The 23,046-nt window shown below is 37.3% G+C and overlaps 1 pseudogene; it reads left to right on the top strand.

The window, feature by feature from the left end:
• Window positions 1–17,516: 17,516 nt before the first annotated feature.
• On the top strand, window positions 17,517–22,940 carry LOC116204307 (annotated as a pseudogene).
• Window positions 22,941–23,046: the final 106 nt, after the last annotated feature.

Below are 23,046 nucleotides of genomic sequence, written 5' to 3'. Positions count from 1 at the left end.
ACCCGAAGGTCGAGGGCCGGTGAGTTGTCCGGGTCTAGGAGTACGGGGTACACCTAATTGCTAAGGCATATAGTCTGCGAAACCCGAGGTTCCGAATTCGGGGGTTCTGTTACATGCGAGCCTATATCTCGCATGCCCTATCGGTACTCTAGCTTGTCTAGGCTTGCCATTTTTTATTTAATTACCGCATAATTAAGTTCCGCTCATCTTACGCGTTTTGACACCGTAAATTCGAATAAACACTTGAACCGTCCACTCTCCGACCGGGATTATTACATGAATAAATATGCATCATAAAACCCTTACATTGTTCTCTCAAATAAAAGATAAATTACAATGACCGAATCCCGATCGGTTCGCGTTCGGCCGTTATTTCACTCATGCTCACCGTATGATTTTGGAAAAGACCGGAAATTAAATTAAATACACACTCGGTGTATGGGGGCATTGGACCCCGTAATCGAAGGTTATGGGCATTGGACCCAGTGAATCGTATCCTAAAGGATCGGGCTCGACCACCATAACAAATAAGTGTAAAAATGTAACAAGTAAGCGCAAATAAACAAACCATGAGATTTTGTTATCACCGAATTTACGTGAGTTAATCAATTATTATCCGAGGTATCTTGGCATACAAATCCTACCCTAAAACAAACAAATAGGATGATGGATAGGGTATGTAGCATTTGGCATCATTTAACGGACCCGACAGACATGATGTCCATAGTCAAGTCTCGAATGAGTGGGTTATTTTTAGATTATTATGTATCGCAACAATATGGCTTTTACAGATTAAAAGTATTTTCACCTAAAAACCCAAAACCTAATCCTCTATTCGACTATTGCCCATGTTTGATTTAAGCCGAGTTTGTGATTAATCCGTTTTTTCATGTTTTAACCCGTTCTAAACACAAACCTACACTAGAGTGACGGCAGGACAAAAACCGGTAATCATGCCCTTGAATCGGTAAATATGTGTGTGTATGAAAATCAAGATTACGTTGCACGTATCTCGGTGCTTTTGAAATTGTGAATTTGAAAAGGGCATGGCTAACGAGATACGTGCAACGTAATCTTGATTTTCATACACACACATATTTACCGATTCAAGGCCATGATTACCGGTTTTTATCCTGCCGTCATTCTAGTGTAGGTTGTGTTTAGAACGGGTTAAAACATGGAAAAACGGATTAATCACAAACTCGGCTTAAATCAAACATGGGCAATAGTCGAATAGAGGATTAGGTTTTGGGTTTTTAGGTGAAAATACTTTTAATCTGTAAAAGCCATATTGTTGCGATACAGAATAATCTAAAAATAACCCACTCATTCGAGACTTGACTATGGACATCATGTCTGTCGGGTCCGTTAAATGATGCCGAATGCTACATACCCTATCCATCATCCTATTTGTTTGTTTTAGGGTAGGATTTGTATGCCAAGATACCTCGGATAATAATTGATTAACTCACGTAAATTCGGTGATAACAAAATCTCATGGTTTGTTTATTTGCGCTTACTTGTTACATTTTTACACTTATTTGTTATGCTGGTCGAGCCCGATCCTTTAGGATACGATTCACTGGGTCCAATGCCCATAACCTTCGATTACGGGGTCCAATGCCCCCATACACCGAGTGTGTATTTAATTTAATTTCCGGTCTTTTCCAAAATCATACGGTGAGCATGAGTGAAATAACGGCCGAACGCGAACCGATCGAGATTCGGTCATTGTAATTTATCTTTTATTTGAGAGAACAATGTAAGGGTTTTATGATGCATATTTATTCATGTAATAATCCCGGTCGGAGAGTGGACGGTTCAAGTGTTTATTCAAATTTACGGTGTCAAAACACGTAAGATGAGCGGAACTTAATTAAGCGGTAATTAAATAAAAAATGGCAAGCCTAGACAAGCTAGAGTACCGATAGAGCATGCGAGATATAGGCTCGCATGTAACAGAACCCTCGAATTCGGAACCTCGGGTTTCGCAGACCATATGCCTTAGCAATTAGGTGTAACCCGTACTCCTAGACCCGGGCAACTCACCGGCCCTCGACCTTCAGGTCGTAAACAGGTAGTGGCGACTCCTTCTCACGTGCGTCCGTCGCGCGTCCCCGGGTAGGTGAACACTCCCAAGCCGCGTTGCATTTAGGCACGCGCATGCGTGCCCCGACGAGACGAAATTCGGGTACGCACAGAATGTATCCGAGCTTCTCGTCCCGTGGATTGTGGGTGTTGGAGGTGATCCAACATGCATGTATTTGATGGAGGCAATCGTTCTTAGGGTCCTCAATTGCCAAGCTGTGGGCCAGCTCGGTTCAGGTCGGGCTGTAATAATTATCACATCACTAATCCTATGCATGAGTATTAGCAATCCTCCATGTTTGCCCTTGGATATGATTATGAGGCAAATGACTATGAGGTAATAAATGATGTTTTAGTCTACCCTATAATTCATTTTTCTTAAATGGGGCCGTTCACTGGTTGATTGGTATGTCCAAGACCAATGTCGGAGTTAGCTAAACGTTAAAATTATTTCATTTGCTTTTAGCCAAGGAAAAGTTTCAAGAGGTTTCAATGCCAGAAGTAGACATGGAATTCCCCGGATTAGGGATGTTGATGGGTGTTTGTGTGTACATATATTTGGATTTGCCTAGGAATGGTCATTTCAAGGCATAGGCGATGAAAGAATATTTGGCAAAGAAATCATGGGCTAAAATGATCAGCATTTCGATGATGGAACGCACATTTGTGAAAAGTGTACAATTCTTGTCCTAAGGAATGGCAAGGTTCTCCTAGTAGGATATACCATAGACAAAATATTACAAGCTTTGTACGACAAAGATAACAGTACCCCTCTCTTGCTCAACAACGACTATCACTTGTCTTGTGATGATTGGTCTTATTTCTTGTCTATCGTTTGTGAGAAATGTCTCGTCTCACCTTACTGGGAGTAATGACGTGAGCTGAAGGAAGTGAAAGAAGATGACTATGATGTGTCTATATTATGTCTTTAATTTTCAAGTAAAAAGAAGATTTCGATGTTGAAGTTAAAATTTAGGTTTATTTTCGTTATGTATATCAGAATGACTTAATATATGCTTGCTCTTCATTAACTATGCAGACTAATATATGTTACTATTCATTTAATCTTATGCTTTGTTATATACATGATTTGATTATGAGAAAACACCTCGTCATTTTGGAGTGGTTAATCAACAAACAAGGGAAATGGAGAAATCAATCTAACAAGAAGCTTTCCTTGAGCCCAGTTAACTGATCAAAAAAGAAACACAAACAAGGAAAAGTTCATATAGCAATCAAATGATCATTGGAAAAGAGAAAAGGCGAATGTGGCAAGACACTGAAATTCATAGCGAAGCGAACGAGAAATGCATTTAATAAACTTAAAGCCAAGGCCAGATGGAGATCTACTTATAGTTGGAAAAGTTCATCCACTAATTAGAAATGTGAGATCACCACAACATAGCTCCATCAACTCCACATAGAAGTAGCAAAAAATACAATTATCACCTAGTGGCTAAAAACAAACTAACAAAAGGATAGATATGGAGTTGTGACAGTGATGAATCAAACACATATCTAATTTAATCACATAGTTGTAGGGTGGCGGAAAGCATAATTCCATAAGTAATTTGGTTTAATAACATTGTTGTCACCATCCTTGAGGGTCACTTGACACCATTGTCCGTGGAGTAGAAAAGCGAGACTAGCATAACCCCAATCACAGGCAGGAATGTCGAACATATATACTACTACGACACACTCATCCTCATCGGCCTCATTGGTGCTCTTGCACATAATGGCAACTTCAGTTCAATGACATTAGGAGTGCGTTTGGTTTCAGAGTTAAAGTAACTTTGATTTTGATTTTAATTTTAATTGTGAAAAAGGACAAATGAGATGGTATTATAAATTTGATTTGGGAAACATGTGTTTTTGTTGTGTAGTGGGTAGAATTAAAATCAAAATCATGATTCTAAAATCTAACTAAGAAATCAAACCCGCCCTAATGCTCTTGAGCAGGCTCTTGAATAGAGAGAAAGGGAGGCAAAGTGACAAGAGAATATTGTCGGGGCCATAGTATACCGCCTTGAATCTCGGGGTCGGCTATGGTATGGTTAGGCAAAATAAAGCAGGGATGAGATTGTGATTCACAAATATAGTGGATAATACATTCGTTAAGCTTGTATAGCTCAAGAGATCGTTTTCATTCACAAACTCAATGATAACTCTTGATTTTCCGACGTAGTACAACATCGGAATGACGTGTTCGGAGGCTTCGGTGTTATTTTCTTCCATATGTAAATTGGCAAATAAATCCCCAATATGATCCTATAAAATGTAGAGAAAAGAAAAAAGTAAAAGTAAATGAAGTTAGCTAAAGATGATAGACACTACAAAAGAAAGAGTTTTAGCCGACATTTTTTTTTTTGCTTTTGCCAACGTAAAAAGCATTGGCCAAAACCCTCGCAACGTTTTCAAATATGTCACAGTTGAATCCACTGGGATATATTCTCGACGCTTTTAAAAAAAACATTGGGAAAGATCATCCTAGGCCGACTATTTTGATACGTCGGCAAAAATTCATGTTTTAGCCAACGTTTCAAAAGAGTTAACAAAAACCTTACATAAACCGACGTTTGGTAAACATCAACTAAAACTACTTAGGCCGATGCTTTTTTCATTGGCCAAAACCATCTCTTGGCCAATCAAAAAGTTTCTTCCAAAATCAAGCCTCGACCGACACTGAGAATGTCGGCATAGAGCATTTTAAATTTTTTTTTAAAAAAAGGATAACAGGTTGTCCACAAATTCGACAACTTGTTGTTGAATGTGTTGACGACCTGTTGTCGACAATTGATATCAAGCATAACTCTTTAACACCATCAATAAATTAAAGAGATAATAAACTATTGTCACTCCATATCAAGCAAATATTACTCTCTAAAGCCATCAATAACTCAGCCCACATATCCAAACCTAACCACAAGTCATAAAAAATAATATTGTCGCTGAAAAGAAAATCTTTCTACGTACATCAAATGTTTACCAAATTCCATAACCGTACTGAAAAGAAAACCTTTCTACATCAAATTTTCATCCCCTTTCTAACAATCCAAACCTTTCTCGTTTGCTTTCTCGTTGAAGAGATATATGTTGAACTCATCCTAAATGCCCATGCCTCTTTCATTGTAGAGAATGCAAATATGAAATAAGATGACACCATCCTCTGGCAAGATTTACTGTAGTGAAAAGCGGCCACAGTTGAAGGCAGACAATCAGCACAAGGGCCAAGAATGCAGGATTGAAGGACCATCAAAATCATCACAGAAGAGTCAAAGAACAAAGAAAGGCTAAGAATACAAGAATGTTTAAAACAAAGAACACCCCGTGCAAGAATGAATCCTAAACATGGTCAATCATTCTCAAAATTAGTTCATTGAGGATCTCCAAAAAGATTGGAGAAAACATTTCAAGAAAGAAAAATGCATGGAATTAACTTGAAAGACTACCAACTACGATTCGCAAAATATCCTCTTGTCTCTCTCTTGGCTAGTTAGGATTTGGGTTTTGCCTGCTCTCAAGCGTCCGAATCTGATCTCGATCTGCACGAAAAGGACAAAGAGAGATCGCAGGCTCTTCCATTTACATATGAAAAAGAAGAAGATGAAGAAGGAGAAAAGAGAGAGACAATAAGATATGATGATTCAAGAGTAAAAGACAAGATGATATCCATATTTTATAAAATATTTTGGGTTTTGAAAATTTTAAAGAGTGCTCAGCCTTTGATTTTTTTCCCCTGAAAAAAGGCAAGGTCAACATTTTTAAAACGTCGGCTTAAATAGTTTTTTTGGATGTTTCAAAAAGCGTCAGGTGACAACGTGTTATCCAATAAAGAGACAACATGTTACCCTTTCTATTATAATGTACAAATATCGATGGCCTTAGATTATAGAAGGTGACAACGTGCTGTCTAAAACCAGTACAACACACTACACATCATAAATTTAACATCAATTTATTTTTCTTGAGGTACCCGTTGATGATTAATTTTATTAGCATAACATTAACTAGTTGAATTTGTTCTAATAGGATGTAAATTGATCTCTATAACAAGTAGTACGACCAGTTAAGGTAGTATAGTTGGTTAGTCTAATTTTTGAGTCTTCTAGCCGGTCACATACTAGTTGGAAGTAATTAGTTCAATAGGTTTAAATCCCTTTCATAAAACCTAGTTATGTGTTTCAAGCAGGTAAGAATATTCACACTTTCAATCGGTTAATCAAAATCTCGTAATATGTACCCATGCTTGTTGAGGATATTTTTTTTTGGCAAATTACACAAAAAAACCTAACTTTTATAAAACGTCTCAGTTTTGTCCTAAATTTTGTTTTGTAACAAAAAAAATCACATGTTTTGAGAATCGTCTCAGATTTAACCTCCCGTTACCATTCTGTTAAGTTTGTCGTCTATTTACCTACGTGTACTTCACGAGACCCACAAAGTTTACACATCATCTGATAAACCATATGATTTTTTTCATTACATACTAAATTTATGATGAAATTGAGATTTTTTTTAAAATTTGAATTTTTTTATTTAACCTATCTTATTTGTTTATTAATTTATGTCTGAAATTAATAGTCCACGTATACAAAATCGACTGAATTTATAACGGATGTCATTTTTTAGACAATTTAGAAAACTTATGGTTTGTTTTGTTACAAAACAAAATTTAGGACAAAACTGAAACGTTTTACAAAATTTATGTTTTTTTGTGTGTAATTTGCCCTTTTTTGGGGTTTCAAGGAAATATAAGCCATGAGGAATTCAAAAGTTCTTTTGCATAATCGAAATGCTGGTGATTAGCCTGGTTTGTTTTAACCATAGGAATATTGTGTTGTGGATTGTTCGTGCAGGTTTTAGCATATGCAGATAAGTTAGTCCTTCATATATCATCATACTTTAAGAACAATGCCTTCCTTTGATCGGGCCTTTCGAAGCTCATACTCCAACAACAAAAAATGTGATCCCATAATGGGCTCAAAACCATATAGTTTCCTCAATAGAGCATATCCATAGCATATTTGTAAGATTTTTTGTAAGTATATCGGTCTTTTGATAATCCAAAAATCATTGTAAATTTGGGTCAGTCGATAACACATAACGATAAGCTGTTTGCTTCTCAATTTGAGACAACTATTGAAGACTGCTGTAAATTTAATCTTGAAAGATTTACTTCATCAACATCATCTTCGACAATATCTTGCCTTCCATGGCAATAAATATTAAACAGACAATATGTTATCCTTTCTATTAGAGTCATGAATGCCATTGACAATAGATTGTCATAAGGTGACAACATGTAGCCCCTCACACTTTTGCACTTTGGCAGTATGTTTGACAACATCCACTGGCGAAATGATAATCTGTTGACAATCTTTAACAACACCCAGTAGCAAAATGACAAACTGTTGATAAAATTTTTGAAATTTTCGATTGTGGGGGGGAAATTCCGCTAAGCCTTTACATTTCTATTGTTTTAAAAAGACAAGGTCGACACTGTTAAAGCATCGACATAAACAACTTTAGCCCGATGTTTATGAAAATGTCAACAAAAATCGAAAAAGAGTCAAGATTGACCTATGTTCAGTGACACTTTCTAAAAGGTTGGGAAAAACTCAAAAAACATTGGGATAAGGTAAACAAAAGGCAACTCTTTTCAAAACATTGCCTGAAACCGATCTATGTTGACATTTTTTAAAGAGTTGGGAAAAACCCTTCCAAGCCAACTTATCCCAATGCTTTGCAAAGCATCAAGACAGAGACGTCAGCTAAAGCCAACTTTTTTTGTAGTGAACCATATGTTCCTCAAAAAATGAAATTGAGGAACTAAAACAAAGAATATATAAGAAGTAAATGATCATTTATTTAGTTTTTGTCACCAATAAGGCGCCGTAATTAGCAACTTGTTAATACTATAGGCATAGTCCAACCTATTGTTCAATTTTTGCAGTTGTTTTCGAGGTGGAAGTAGGTACAACTTTCAATATCATTGGGGTCTCCAAGCTCTGTCTTTGTGTTTGTTAGTTTTTTTTATTTATTTTTGGACCTCCGCCCCCATCTTCAATTCACCGAAAAAGTACTATTTTCTGACTTTTATTTGTTTAAGTTTAACAATTATAAAGTTGTTGAATCACATGTAATGTGTAAATTAATTATCAATTATGAATGACATCAAACTTCAAAAGAAAAAAAAAAGAATCAGAAAAATGGACTGATGAGATTAAAGGCAGAATAATCCAATGGTGTTTGAAGGAGTGAACTGTTCAGTAGGGCTATCCTTTCTTGCTGACAATATATAGATAAGGTATAATTTTTAACTACCATATCTCGTAATTAATATATTTTAAGGAATTATAAGTCATGCACCCATTAGATAATAGGAGAATAGAAATAAAGAGGTGCCAAAGTCTCATCCATAAGAATCCAACACATATTGATTTCCTTGCGCAAGATAACTTCCATTGGATTAGCATTTATATATTATAATCTTCAAACTATTCTCGAAATTCATTTTCCATTTTTTCTTCATAATAATGGAGATTCATCGACTTAGAAAAGAACAAAGCACGTAATCAAATAAAAATATCTAATGTAGGAGCGCACGTCTTCACATTGTAATCAAGAGGTTTCATGTTTAATACTCCTTGTGGGACGAATGCTTTATTAACTATTATGATTTCTACTTCATTGTACTAGACTTATAAACCTTCTTTATAATCGAGAAAAAAAAAGCATATGTAAGCAAAAAGGCGCTCAGGAAATCTCAGCCCTGATATTCTAACTCAAGCACTATTGCACCCCACTCTCATTCTCTTAATTCTCCCATTTTATATATTTTGTATTTTATTACAATGTGCTATTATCATATCTCTGTGGGTATATGTCAATCAAGTGTTGGAATTGTTCATTAAAAATCAAGTGTTTGAATTATTTTACTTCAATTTAGTGCTTAATGACTTGTGACTTGTATATACTGAGTTTAATTCTAATATAAGTCAATAACTTGTGTGTTTATGTCTGTATATTTTATTTTGAAGGTAGAGCTTCCACATTTGACTTTTGCTCGGTCAACGATTTGAAGGACTTTTTTTTAGTAATTTAGGATTTTTATTTTATTTTATTAATCTCATAGACATTCTTTGTAACAAAAAAAAAGGTAAATTGCACTGGTGGTCCAAAATGTTTTACAAATGTTTCATGATGGTCCAAAAAGTTTTTTCCGCTACATGATGGTACAAAATATTTCAAAGTTGTTTTATGATGGTACAAACCGTCAACTCGAGCTTGACGCCGTCAAGCCGACGCTGACGTGGCTACTGCGTGTCACCTCCTTGCTGACGTGGCCGACAGGAGCAGACTGACGTGGCTCGGGCGGGAAAACATGGATGACAAAGAGTACTAAAATTAAAAATAAATAAATAAATAAATAAAGGGGAAAACTTCAAATATCGGAGACGAAGAGAGAGAAAGGAAAGAACTGACGAAGTCCTCTGCCCAGAAACCAGAAACCGTTCGTCTTCCTCACCATCTCTCACCAAGCTCTCTCTTTTACTGTTAAAAATCTTATTTTGAGTGTGAATGAAGCTCTTTTGTGATCAAATACCAGTGTGAGGGTTGTTTAAGTGAAATCGGTGAGTGTTGAGGGAGAAAGAACAGAGAGCTGAGAACCGAGAGAGAGTATTGAAGGAGAAAGAAGAAAACCCATCATTTCTCTAGCCAAGCTCTCTTTTTTGAGTGCAATCAGAGTTTGAGGGTGATCACAGACCATTGTGAGGGTTTTCAAGTGCAATGGCGTTCGTTCCTGAAGATGAAAGTCGATTTAGAAATGAACAGAACACTGCTCCCTTGTATGGTAAGTAATCTACTTTCGAACTATTTTGATGATTTGTTCTGTTTAAACTTTGGCTTCATAGAGGACATGCAAAACCCTTGTAACATTTTTGAAGTGAAACTAAGAGTAATGATCTTACTTGAAATAGTTTCGGGATTTTTTATGTGGAAAAAGTATTGATCTGTTTTTTTCTTGGTAGTGTATGTGAAATTTGAAGGACATTGTGCAGTATAAACTAATTTGGTGCTTACTTGTTTTTGACAGATGAAGGTTCTCAATATTTTACAATCGAATATCATCATGGGGGCAAGCTTAAACGTGGCAGGACACATACTGTTTATGATGGGTGTGAACTAGACTTTGTGGATTTTGTATCTGCTGACTACATATCCTTGCTAGAGATTGATGCTGATGTTAAAAAGTTAGGAATAAGTGGATTTGCAGATTACTTTTGGACAACTGATGTAGAAAAGTTGGGTGATAGTCTAGAGAAGCTTCAAACTAATGAGGATACATTGAAGATGGCAAATCAAGCTCTAAGGGAAGGGAATTATGTGCATATATACATTGTCACTAAATCAGCACAAGAGGTGTTAGAGGAGTATATCAAAGAGGAACAAGCAAGAAAAGTTCCCAGTAATGTTAGAATCGAGGAGTTGGAAGTTGAAAACCCCCCCATGCCAGTGCAAAGGCCTGAGGATATTGGAAGCAGAAGAAGACCCCTTCTTATGGGTTGGCATGCAGATACTGGGGGTTTGGCTGATGAAAATAGGGGTGAAGAGCATAAAATGGAAGCAAACAGAGATGCCAATGAGGCTGGTGATGGGTCAGTCAGAGGTGGGAAAGACAGAGTGGAAGCATTAGGTGTCAATGCCCCAATGACTGATATTAACTTGGAAGATATTGATTGGGATGATCTTAACTTGGAAGAGATCGATAAGCTTACATCTTCTGCAACAGTGAATGCTACTACAACCTCTACAACAGTGAATGCTACTGCAACCTTTGCAACAGTGAATGCTATGGAGGGGCAGGAAAGAACTGAGAGAGAATCAGTGGAAGATATTGTCAGTGACTTCAATGACAGTGATTTTGATATTACTGATGATGTGGAAGAGGTTGAAGCAAATGTTGCAATGGCAGAAGGAATTCGACATGAGGGGGAAAGAGAGGAAGCAGATCATGAAGCACAAAGTGGAGAGGTAGAACATGAAGAAGTAGAAGGTGGTGAGACACAACATGAAGAAGCAGCATGTAGAGAGGCAGAACACGAAGAAGCTGAAGGTGGAGAGCCAGAACATGAAGAAACTGAATGACATCCTAATCTGGAATGTGCATGGGAGTCAGGTGACCATGGTGATGAATCTGATGGCTTCCAAAGCGTGCATTCCGATGATGAGGATGGGAGCAGACAAAGACTACCGGAATTTAGGCCAGACAGGGACATGAAAGATCCCAAATTTCAGAGAGGTATGTTATTTGCAACTACGAAAGTCTTTAAGCAAGCAGTGAGACATTATGCTATATTAAACAAGGTAAATGTGGTCTTTGAGAAAAACCACAAGGATAGAGTAAATGCGAAGTATAAAAATTGTGAGTGGATTTTGAGGGCATCACTCAACAAAAAGCACCAAGCCATTCAAATAAAGAAGTTTCGGGGTGAGCATACATGTGGGAAGGAGGTGCCAACTCGGTTTCTGTCATATAGGTGGATAAGTAAGCAATATCAGAACCACATTAGGGCTGACCCAACACGGTCACACAAGTCCTTTGCCCATCAGTTAGACCATGATTATAAGTTGAGATGCAATAGAGTGAAGTTGTGGAGGGCAAGAAGACATGCCCTAAACATGTTAAGGACCTCAGATGATGAACAATATGCTAAGTTGAGGGACTATGCTGGAGAACTTACGAAGACCAATCCTGGAACCACTGTTAATATTGGGTGTGACTTGATGATTTTTCAGAACATGTATATATGTCTTGATGCTTGCAAGAGGGGTTTCTTAAGTGGCTGCAGGCCATTAATTGGGTTGGATGGTTGTTGGTTGAAAGGCAGATATAGGGGGCAGCTTCTTACAGCAGTTGGGATTGATGCAAATGATTGCATCTATCCTATAGCATATGGAGTGGTGGATATTGAATGTAGAGAAACATGGTCTTGGTTTTTAAGAAATCTAGCTCAAGACCTGGAAATTCAGAATTCTAGACCTTGGACCTTCATTGGAGACAAGGAAAAGGTAAACTCTAAGTCATTTATATGTAAATTTGGTACATAGTTATTATCTCATATTGTTATTTGCTTTAACTATTTTTCTTCCTCTGTTATGTAGGGACTGGTACAATCCCTTGAGGAGCTGTTTGCTGATGCTGAGAAACGGTTTTGCACACGCCATCTATGGAAGAATCTATGCACCATACCAACTATCAAGAAGGGAAAAGAGCTTAAAGATCTTCTTTGGACAGCTGCTAAAGCTACTTACCCAGCTGAGTTCTTTAGAGCCATGGAGGTGTTCAAGAGAGAGGATGAAAAGGCTTAGCAGTGGCTCCAAGATAAGGACCCATCACAATGGTCTAAATCTCATTTTAGACCATACCTCAAGTGTGATGTCATCTTGAACAACCATTGTGAATGCTTCAACAGGTAAGCCTATTTAAGTGAAAATATAACTTAAAAGTATGTGTTCATACTTATTTCATTTCCTTTCTTTTGTATGTGGATTATAGAGGCAAGGGATAAGCCTATTCTTACCTTATTGGAGACTATCATAACACAATTAATGAAGAGGATGGTCCTTAAAAGGAAAGAAGCTGAGAAGTATACAGGTAAGTACTGTCCAAAGATCCTTAAAAAGCTTGAGCAAAACAAGTCACTTGCTTCTGGTTGTTGGGCAACAGAGTCTGCGCTGAAAAATTTAGTGTGTCTGTTGGTGAGAAGCTATATGTGGTAGATTTGGGAGAAAATTTTTGTAGCTGTAGGAGGTGGCAGTTATCTGGAATCCCCTGTCAACATGGTATTTCATGTATTTTGGAAGAAAGAAAAATGCCTGAGGATTTTATTCACAACAGCTATAGTGTTGATAAATTCAGAGCATCATATGGGCCAATCATATATCCCTTAAGGGATATACATGACTATGACCCTACTGGTTTACCCCTTGTGAAACCTCCTCCCATTAAGGCAAAAAGGGGTAGACCCAAGATTGTCAGGAAGAAGGGATCTAATGAGCAGGACATAAGAGTCGAGAAAGATGGTGCTGAGATTGTCGGAAATAAAGGATGCATCATCAGCAAGTGCAGTAACTGTGGTGGCCAGGGTCACAACAAGCGGACTTGTAGGAAAAGAGGCAGTGCTACAAGTGCTGAAGTTAGTTCTTCTAGCAAAGTGAGTTATCCAATAGTTTGTGCTTTACATTGGTGCTCCACATTTCTGTTAAACATTGAATTCTAAGTTGCAATTGCAGGCAAAGAGAATGAAAGCAATTGATAATATTCCCCCACCCCCTGATAATACTGAACCTTCAACAGGTAGTGCTCCAACTCATACACAGGTATATATCTCAATATCAATTACACACATTGAATTGAAGGATATTGTGTAGATCAATTGATGAGTTTTCTAGATACTTAGGTTGCACCTGAAAGTTCTGCCCCAAGTACAATGTCAGAATCAGAGTTCATCACAAGTTCCCAGCCACCTGCTGCATCTGCTTCAACGTCCATTGGTGGAGGGAGAGGGAGAGGCACAACTGCTGCAGCTACTCTAAGAACTATGAGCTAGCAGCCAAGGACGAGAAGGAGATGGCGTTATTGAACATGGGTTTGGGTCTGGATATGGTCCTTCATTGGGTTGGACAGTTGGTTGGAACCAAATGTTTTCCTTTTGTTAGGTGTCATACCCTAAACAGTATTGGCTGTTTATGTATTCATTTTGGGTTGTGTATATAGTCAAACAATGGATGTCAGTAGCCTAATTGGCATGTTACCCTTTTTGCTCATAATGGATGTGTTCTTTTGGAGGCAAATTTAGTTCCCTTTAATGGTTCACTGAAGCAGTCAGCTGGCACTTTAAGGGTTTACTGTGAACCTTTAAGTCACTTAAAAGAAACATTTTGTACCATCATGTAACATAAGCACAAATATTTTGTACTACAAAGTTACATAAAATAAACATTTTGTACTATCATGTAACGTCCAGTAAAAACCGGCAATGCCATCTCCACGATTGCATACAAGACGAAACTTGGGACTATCGTGAAACTTCTGTGATGTAAACTCTGAGCTTCGATCTTCATTTCACGGGGTTTGGAGTCCTTGAACGATTTCACGGGATTTGGATCCCTTTAGTTACAACTTTTGAAAACATTTGATACCATCATGTAGGGTTACCTAAAAGATTTTGTACTGTTAAGTGACAACGGTAAAACATTTGGTAATATCATGTAACGTTCCAGCAAAATCAGTAACAGTCATCTTCTTCCCTTCTCTGTGTATAAAGCGGTTCGTAACCATTAGTTTTCAGAAACTAAAACTGATAAACTCGGAGCCAATCTTTCACAAAAAAAACGACATTGCCATTCCTTTACAAGATCTGTAAACACCTTCTCCGTTACAACCATCTGAATTCATTTCCATTACGACCCATTCTCCATGATTTTGCCTCTGTCTTGGATCAATAGCCGAGGAATCATTGGCCTGACTTTGCCTCGTCCGTGATGTCAATAGTCTCCGACAATGCCATCTCCATGATTGATTGCATATAAGCCGAAACTTCTGTGATGTAAACTCTGAGCTTCGATCTTGATTTCACCGGCTTTGGAGTTCTTGAACGATTTCACGGGATTTGGAGCCCTTGAACGATTTCACAGGTTTACTGTTTTCCCGCCCAAGCCACGTCAACAAGGAGGTGACACATAGTAGCCACGTCAGCGTCGGCTTGACGGCGTCAAGCTCGAGTTGACGGTTTGTACTATCATGAAACAACTTTGAAACATTTTGTACCATCATGTAGCGGAAAAAACTTTTTGGACCATCATGAAACATTTGTAAAACATTTTGGACCACCAGTGCCATTTACCCAAAAAAAAGACTAAAAATTCATGTTACAAGAAAAATATTAGAAGACAAGACATCCATAAAGGGCGTGATTTCCATTTAGAAGAATTAAGAGCTATTAGATTTGACCCCATTTTCTAGGATGTTTAAGTTATTTCAGAAACAAGACTAAAATCGAATAGGATGTTTAAATTATTCCAAAAACAAGACTAAAATCGAAAATACCGAGCATTAGAAATACTTCGGCTGTCTCATTCTAGTAATTATAATGAGCATATTCATGATATGATGGCACTGAGCGATGAGAAAAGAAGTAAAGATTATCGAAGATGACAACCCTTTTAAAGAGCTTAAGGAATTAATTGATAACCAAATCCAATACAAGGCCCAAAACGTCCATGGAGTTTGGACCAGACTGAACAAAAATGGGCCTGGCAGTTGGATCATGGGCCTGAGCCCATAAGAGAGGGACTAAAAGATCTCCTGGGATTATGCCTTAAGAGTGTTTCTAGGAGAAATCTTTTTCCCCATCCAATAAACCTTATTTTTTTCCTTTAAAAATTCGGCCTAAAGAAGAACAAAAAGAAATCAGATCTTAACAATGCGTTTGTTTTCGGAGTTAAAGTCACGAATTTATGATTGTGATTGTGATTGTAGAAGAAGATAAAAATATATGGGGCCCACTAGTTTGACTTTTGAAATATAAAATGAATGGAAGGTAGAGATAATTAATTATAATGGGATTGTATTTTAATAATATATGGGGCCCACCAATTTGACTTTTGAAATGTGTGTTTTGTTGTGTAGTGTTTTGAATTAAAGTTAAAGTTAAAATCTTAAATCACGACTTTGAAAACAAACGGAAATATCTTAAGATTCTTAACTATCAATATTACAAATTGGAGAAGGAAGGTGGTGGGGGTAACATACATTTTCTCTATTTATTTGTATTTTTTTATAATGAGAGTGCTTGGGCTTTGCTTGACTAATCTCACGGTCCACGTGAACACCTTACAAGCTCGCGGACATGCCAGTCTCGGCACAAGTCGTGCAGATGACTTAATACAGAGTATTATATAATGTAGTTGGCAACTTGTTAATAATTTATATTGAAGACTAACGTGATGAATATTAGCATAAGGTAACCTCACAACCTCATTTTTCAATAACTTTCTTATTTCTAATTTCTTTAATTTAATAATGGAAAATTTATTTAATATCATGTATACACCAATGATAAAACAAACTACAATATCAACTTTTTCATCTTCTAAATTGTGTGTGAGATTGCTCTTACAATTCAATCATTATATGATGCAGTTGGCAATTTGTTAGTAATTTATACTGAAGACTCGTCCTGGTCAATTAAAAAGAAGGAATATGTAGAAACGCGATGGATATTAGCATAAGGTAACCTCACAACCCCATTTCTAATAATTTTCTAATTTCTTTAATTTAACAATGGCAAAATTATTTATTATCATGTATACACTAATGATAAAACAGTTTTTCATCTTTTAAATTGTAAGTGGCATCCCTCTCGCAATTCAGGGATTGGAGCATTTAAGTTATTACTCCTTCCAACAATTACTCTTATCATTACCTGAACTTGTGTGCTTGTTGTTGGTAATTTCGGCATCATCTTAATTTGTATTATATTGTTGAAAGTTGAGTATTTGGTCATCTAATTTTACTTATTATTTTGGTCACTTTTTCCCCTTTCCATCTATTATTTTCTTCATTTTTCCCCTTTCTCATTCAGTAATTTTGCCCGCTTTTCTATTTTGGTTCCTTCTCCTTTTCTTTTGTTACTTCCTTTTGATTTTATTATTCTAATTAACTTATAGAATATAATTTTTAACTCTCATATTCATAATTAATATTATTGTTTTATAAGAAACGACAAGCTACATAGTTTAAAATGTCTGATTGTTTCCTCACAACATTTGACATTTTCGTGTTTGACATCGTCTTTGCTCAATCATGTCAAGAAGATATTGTTGTCAGTTATCAGATGATAAATTGATTAAGTGACAATTTTGTACCTACTCTTCTAATTTTAATATTGACAATAATCGATCTCTGCTTTGTTTACAAATTATAATTCACTCATTCAATACGTATAGATCATCTTGGTTTCTAAAAAAATAAGATTTATAATATCTATGAAATAAGATACTTATATACATATACATATATATATATTTATACATCCGTACTTTTTTTTCTGTTACAAAAGAGGTCAAAGGTATAGAATAATGAAAGAGAATCCTAAATAATTAATAAAGGGGTACGATAGTCCCACTAGATATCGAACCTGTGACCGCTATGTCAACAGGCGAGAGCGTGCGCCACTGCGCTACACTCTCTTTTAATTATACATGGGTACTTTGTCAAATGACATCAATTATTTATGAAGTTTTTCTACCAAAAAAAAATATTTATGAAATTTAATTTTAGAGTCAATTATCGCTCGGTCAACGGTTTCGTTCACTTCTTCAATCTGTAATGTACATTGCAGGCTTGAAATGAAAACAGAAGATTCACTTCGAGCTCTTCTTATAGTCTACAATAATGATTAATGCAGTGTATTATTCCAGCTTCCTCCTCTTCATTTTGTTCCGATCATTAATTCCGTCCGCTGCGGTTTATAGTATTTCCTTGTCCGAGCCGCTGTTCCCGAATCAAACTCTCATCTCCTCAAGCCAAATCTTTGAGCTGGGCTTCTTCACACCAAATGGGTCGAGCTACCAGCACGTCGGGTTGTGGTACAAAAACTTTACACCCTCCAAGATTGTCTGGGTAGCCAACCGAGATCGTCCGCTCCCTTCAAAGGACCAGCTTGCGAGTTTAGCAATAGGAACCGATGGAAATCTGAGACTTCTTGATGGGGCACAGAATATGGTATGGTCGACTAATGTGTCCGTTAAGTCAAACGGCTCCACCGCAGTGCTTCTGGATACCGGGAATTTCTTGCTGAGGGACGTCGAGTCGGGAAATATTGTCTGGCAGAGCTTCGATCATCCTACCGACACCCTTCTCCCTGACATGAAGATAGGAATTAATGTCAAAACTGGAGAGAAGCGGGACCTGATATCATGGAAAACTGATACCGATCCCTCACCGGGAATTTATTCCTTCGGAATTACTTCGGAGATTCCCCCACAACTGTTCATTTGGAATGGATCGTCGCCTTACCGGAGAGTGGCCAATGGGACAAATCGAGGTATATCGGGATATCTGGCATGGATAAGGGATACCTGAGCGGGTATAGTGTCCAACAAGACATTCAACAGGGCACCACATATTTTGCTTTTTCGGTAGCCAATGTTTCTAGTTTCTCACCCACGATCAACGCCTATTTTATGTACATGTTCATTTCATCAGAAGGGTCTTTCGAGTCGGTCAAAAGGGCGTCTCAAGAAGGGGAGTGGTACAAAGGGTGGGAAGCACCCACGGATCGCTGCGAGATATACGGAACCTGTGGCCCTTTCGGCATATGCGACTTATCTGTTTCGCCTATCTGCAAATGCCTGAAAGGATTCGAGCCTAAGTCAGAAGGAGAGTGGAAAAGAGGAAACTGGACCAGTGGTTGCAGAAGGAAAAAGGAATTAGTATGCGAAAAAGACGGGAACACAGGAGCGCCGTCGTCAACTGAGGCGAAGGAGACTGATTACTTCTTGAAACTGAGTCAGATGAAGTTGCCAGATGACTCGATTTATTTACCTTATGCGGATGCGGATGCCGGGAACTGCCAGAGGCAGTGCTTGAATAACTGTTCTTGCACAGCTTATGCTTATGTGGACACCATCGGGTGTATGATATGGTTAGATGAACTTATCGATGTTCAGAGCTTCAACGGGTCTGGCGAAGATTTGTTCCTCCGACTCGCATCTGCAGAAAGAGGTGACAAAAACGACGCGTCTCTTTTTCGTTTTTCCCTTTAGTTTCCTTCTTAATACTCATTATATTCTCTGTTATCATAGGGGATGGAGAAAAAAGTAATCAGAACGAAGGGTCAATGGGGAAATTATCATCAGCCTCACAACCATTTCTGGCATTATCGTCCTAGGAGCAGGTGTATATGCTCTATGCAGGTCGAGAGCTAATAAAACAGGTTTGTCATTTGACCTCGTGTGTGGTTTTCTATGTGGCACAGCACACAGGGAGAATCAGGTGAGTTTCTCTCGGGAAGGAATTTTTTGATGATCGTTTTGTTATCTTACTGATAACAAGGTGAGAAAGAACCATGCCGTGAGAAATGGGGTGTAGCATATATAAAAGGTTACGCACAAGCCTATTAACTAAGAAGTTGTATATTAGATTTTCATGGTGGGATTATCTATGCTTTTATATTAACTATTATGATTTTTATTTTATTATATACCTCTTTTTATAACCCAAAAAAAAAAAAAAAACTAATGTTGTCCTGCAATTAAGCTAAACACGTGACCCCTTACCACCATGTTTCGCGTATCGTCTCTCATTTAGTGCAATTCTATTGACGTCATCTATGGGCATCCACAACAGGGGGACATCCAGCCCAGTTGCTGCTGACTAGGCAAACTGGCCGGCCAGTTGTGTCCGCCCATTGTGAGGGGATGGGGGCATTTGGAGCGCGCTAGGTGGCAGGTGGCCTACCACGCCAGCCACTCCAAATTCCCTTTTATTTATTTTTAAAATTATATACGGCTCTTTGCATAATCTTTAGAAAGAAAAACTACAAAGAGACGGCTCTTTGCATTTTTATTTTGAAATTATTTTTTTAAAGAATCTAAAATTTGTAATTTTTCAAAAATAAAATAAAATAATATATTGATTCGAAATTTAAGTTACATAATTATAAAAAATTAAAAAATTATTTATTAATTATGTAAATAAATTTTAAAAAAACACGTGGGTCACAAATGGGTTGCAAAATAGACCTCGCAATAGAGACAATTTTCCCTCAGGAACAATTCGGGTGAGATGACATCATGTGGAGCCCTCCGATTTGGCAATTGTCCCCCTGAATTGGGCCTCATTATTGCGGATGCTCTAAGGACGCTAGTGACCTCTAAGGAGAGGTGGTCGTCACCGACTTATGCCCCATCTCCTCCCTTCCTATCCGACCAGCGGCCGTCTTTCCCTTTCGTCTTTTGATTTTTTCCCTTTCCTTTTCTTTTCTTTTTTGGTTTATTTAATTTTCAAAATTCTAATTTTATTTTAACAAATGTTAAATCAATTTTTTGAAAAGGAGTGACAAGTGGCTTCCTTTTATTGGCTTCAAAGTCCACGTCAATGGGTAGGATCAAAAATTGGCAAAAATGTGAAAAAGTTGAGGATATAACTGATAAGAAAAAAGATTTATGATGAAATTAGCCAAAGTACCAAAGATTGATAATTGAGGTGTCTTTTTTTTTTCAAAAAATAAATGGATGTAGGGAAAAATTTTGCCACCAGTGCATTAAATGTGTAATCTTCTAAAGCCTTTGATTTTTCAAGAAAATTAAAAATTTGCCACTCTTCTCTACGTTCAGAGAATGCGAAATAGATGAAGTGGCTCATAGATTTATGAGTGAACTAATCCATCAACTTTCTAGTGTTATCCATTGCTGGCATTTGAATGATTTCTAAAGCTCATTTGGCATATATTTTTCGATATAGGGGGGTCCAATGTCCAAAATGCTGAGACTCTCAACCATCAAAGCTGACACTCGAAGAGCTGAGCTGCTAGGAAAAATTGGCAAGGAAGAGAAAGAAGATGTGTCATCCGAGTTGCCAATGATTGATTTCAAAAGTATACTTGTTGCCCCAAGCAACTTCAGCATCATAAACAAACTCGGGCAAGGAGGGTTTGGCCCCGTGTATAAGGTCAGGATTTTCTTTTCATCAATTTTCCTGATTTTGAAAACTTTACGTGATTTTTTTTTGTTTTATCATAAAAATAATAATTTGTTCACGTACAAGAGATCAGGTTACTAGAAAATTTTCTCACGACACATTGGCTGGTAAATTTAATTCAACGATTCGTGAGTCTTTTTCAGGGAAGGTTACAAGATGGTCAGGAAGTTGCAGTGAAGAGGCTTTCAAGTAGCTCGGGGCAAGGTATAGAAGAATTCAAGAATGAGATCGTACTGATATCGAAGATTCAGCACCGGAATCTTGTCAAGCTCGTGGGTTGTTGCGTTGAAGGAGAAGAAAAGATCTTAGTCTATGAGTACTTGCCGAATAAAAGCTTGGATACTTTCCTTTTTGGTACATCTTCGGTATCTCACTATCGCATTTAATCATCACTGAATATTTTCGAAATATGATTCAAAAACTAATTTGAGACTGACATGCTCATTTGGACTTGTATCATCAATCTATTACAACAAATACTCGAGCACTAGAAATGTCTCGGGACACTTTTTGCACATTTTGTGTCATCAAGTGCATGAAATTAGTTTACATTATGAGATTATTTGGCTACATAATATTTGATGCTCAATAAGAACATCTATATGAGAGACGGCAATTGATTATCGTAGAGGATGTCATTTTCAGGCTCTAAATATATAGTACTCTATTGGTTTTTCGGTGAAAATCTGTGCATATATGGTATTTTTTTCTTATTTAGATTCAAGAAGAAAGGGAGAACTTAATTGGGGGGAGCGCTTCAATATCATCCATGGCATAGCTAGAGGGTTGTTGTATCTTCATCGGGACTCCTGCTTAAGAGTCATCCATAGGGACCTCAAAGCTAGCAATATTCTCCTCGACGAAAGATGAATCCAAAGATTTCAGATTTTGGATTGGCACGAGTCTTCCAAGCGACTCAAGATTTGATGAATACACACAGGGTTGTAGGAACACTGTAAGCTCTTATTATTTCCCATATTGACTCTCTTATATGGCTTAATATTTAGTGTGGAATATTATTTCTTGAGAGAAAGGAAAGAAAAGAATAATTTGATTCTTTATTTTCCTCTTTGGTTTGTATAGTGAAAGAAAGGGAATGACTTAATCATGAAATCTATATATGAATCGGTTACTTGTATATTCTATAGAATTTCATGTGAGCCTAACCAACAGCCTTTTCATATCAAATTTAATGCAGTGGATATATGTCTCCGGAATATGTTATGGGTGGAATGTTTTCTGAGAAATCCGATGTCTACAGCTTTGGGGTTCTGATGTTAGAAATTATAAGCAGCAAGAAGAATACGAGTTTGTGCTACCATGGAAAAATCCTCAATCTCCTTTCTTATGTAAGTAACAATGTTTTGTTAATTGCCTCAAATCAAACATATCGTAAATTAAGGATGAAAATATAGTATAGGGCTATCTTTGCGCTTTCGATTTATTTCAACAAGTCATGTCGTGGTTAACATAGGACTATCACAATATATATATATATATATATATATACACACATATATATGTTCTGGATCTTTCAATTTTTTTCTACACTTTCAATAGCTTGCAGGTATCTCTCAAATTATCAAAATCCTCATCACGGTCGAGAAAAGGGTAAAAGACGAATCATAAGAAAATATGTCGAACACTTCCTTCAGCGTAATCGCCAAAGAAAAAAAAGGACTTCCTTCTTTGTAGTCAATTAGACCTTTAGTTTTAATCACTCCCAATTATTTACTTCGCAAGTGGCTTTGCTTTGTTTTAGGCATGGGAGCTTTGGAGGGAAGGGAGAGGAATGGAGTTACTTGACGAAGCAATATTGACTGATTCAGTTGCTTCCATCAAGCTAGAAGTAATGAAATGCATACACATTGGCCTTCTTTGCATTCAGGACCATGCGACGGACCGACCCAACATGTTGTCTGTGATTTTGATGCTTTCCGGTGAATCAGATCCCCCGAACCCGAAACCTCCTTCTCTCACAAGCTTCCAGAGCTCGTTAGATCATGAAGTTCATGGCCAGCGAGAGAGCCCTCTCTCCATAAACACAATGACTTGCACCACAATAGAAGGTCGATAGTCAAAGGAAGCTAACATGCCATGGGTACAATCAATTTCCTGAGGCGGATGTCCAGAAGTACATTTTATTTTCCACATTTCTATAGGAACCATTATTTTCAAAATAA

Source organism: Punica granatum, chromosome 4, assembly GCF_007655135.1.
Source record: "Punica granatum isolate Tunisia-2019 chromosome 4, ASM765513v2, whole genome shotgun sequence".
In the NCBI taxonomy this organism is placed as follows: domain Eukaryota; kingdom Viridiplantae; phylum Streptophyta; class Magnoliopsida; order Myrtales; family Lythraceae; genus Punica; species Punica granatum.
The sequence above is the reverse complement of the archived record's forward strand: the minus strand, read 5'-3'. Positions and strand labels throughout refer to the sequence as shown.